Here is a 2,083-nt window from a genome sequence, read left to right as displayed (position 1 = left end):
GGATGGTATTGTGTCTTAGGGCTCTTTGGATCATTGTAATCAATCTCAGACACCTGTGATAATTAGTTTGCCAGGTGTGCCCAATCAAAGGAAAACTACTTAAGGCTGGGTTCACACGAGCACATTAACGTCCGTAATGGACGGACGTATTTCGGCCGGAAGTCCCGGACCGAACTCAGTGCAGGGAGCCGGGCTCCTAGCATCATAGTTATGTACGATGCTAGGAGTCCCTGCCTCTCCGTGGAACTACTGTCCCGTACTAAAAACATGATTACAGTACGGGACAGTTGTCCTGCAGAGAGGCAGGGACTCCTAGCATCGTACATAACTATGATGCTAGGAGCCCGGCTCCCTGCACTGAGTTCGGTCCGGGACTTCCGGCCGAAATACGTCCGTCCATTACAGACGTTAATGTGCTCGTGTGAACCCAGCCTAAGAAGGACGTTCCACATTATTAAGCATTAAGCAGGCCACAGGTTTCAAGCAATATGAAAAAGAAAAAGGATCTCTCTGCTGCCGAAAAGCGTGAAATAGTGCAATACCTTGGACAAGGTATGAAAACATTGGATATTTCAAGAAAACTTAGGCGTGATCATCGTACTGTGAAAAGATTTGTGGCTGATTCAGAGCACAGACGGTTCGTTCAGATAAAGGCATAATGAGGAAGGTTTCTGCCAGACAAATTAATAGGATTAGGAGAGCAGATACTAAAATGCCATTGCAAAGCAGCAAACAGGTATTTGAAGCCGCTGGTGCCTCTGGAGTCCCGCGAACCTTAAGGTGTAGGGTCCTCCAGAGGTTTGCAAGCGTGCATAAAGCTATTATTCGGCCACCCCTAAACAATGCTCACAAGCAGAAACGGTTGCAGTGGGCTCAGAAATACATGAAGACTAATTTTCAAATCATATTTTTTAATAATGAGTGCCATGCAACCCTAGATGGTCCAGATGGATGGAGTAGTGGCTGGTTGGTGAATGGCCACCATGTCCCAACAAGGCTGCCACGTCAGCAAAGAGGTGACGGAATCATGTTTTGGGCTGGAATCATGGGGAGAGAGAGCTGGTAGGCCCCTTTAGGGTCCCTGACAGTGTGAAAATGACCTCTGCAAAGTACATAGAGTTTATGACTGACCACTTTCTTCCGTGGTACAAAAAGAAGGACCGTGCCTTCCGTGGCAAAATTATCTTCATGCATGACAATGCACCATCTAATGCTGCAAAGAATACCTCTGTGTCATAGGCTGCTATGGGCATAAAAGGAGAGAAACTCATGGTGTGGCCCCCATGTTCCCCTGACCTCAACCCTATTGACAACCTTTGGAGCATCCTCAAGCAAAATATCTGTGAGTTTGGGAGGCAGTTCACATCAAAACAGAAGCTCTGGGAGGCTATTCTGACATCCTGCAAAGATATTCAAGCAGAAACTGTCCAAATACTCACAAATTCAATGGATGCAAGAATTGTGAAGGTGATATCAAAGAAGGGGTCCTATGTTAACATGTAACTTGGCCTGTTAAGTTTTTTTTTTGATTGAAAGAGCTTTCGATTTCTGTAAATATGACCTCCTGATGCTGCAAATTCAACAAATTACCATTTTAGTTCTCTTTACAACCTTTAAAATGTTTTGATCTCTGTTGTGCATAATAATTTGAAACCGTGTGATAGGAGTAGAGATGAGCGAACCGGGATAACCGAACCCGGTTTCGGTCCGAACTTCCGGAAAAGTTCGGTTCGCAGCGAATCCGAACTTCACCGGGTTCGGCCGAACCCGTTTTGACCGAACCCGGCTACATTTTGGCGCCTGCCACATGTTACATCTAAAATGGAGGATTTCACAAGATCACCTGACATCAGGCTACCCCATAATGCCTTGCAAACGGCTCTCCCAGCCAATCGGGAGGCAGCATAGGGGCGGGCTCAAGCCTGCAATAAAAGTCTATGCACGGAGCTCAGCGGCCATTTTCCAGACAGGAGCTGTAGGGATAGCATCTCTGTGCAGTAAGGGAAAGCTTTAGGAATCTAAAAGGCAGGAATCCAGCAATCGAAGGGGCTCATCCACTACTCACTACTCAGCCAGTGTGTGA

This window comes from Rhinoderma darwinii, chromosome 4 (assembly GCF_050947455.1).
Source record: "Rhinoderma darwinii isolate aRhiDar2 chromosome 4, aRhiDar2.hap1, whole genome shotgun sequence".
Classification (NCBI taxonomy): domain Eukaryota; kingdom Metazoa; phylum Chordata; class Amphibia; order Anura; family Rhinodermatidae; genus Rhinoderma; species Rhinoderma darwinii.
This window is presented reverse-complemented; position numbering follows the sequence as displayed.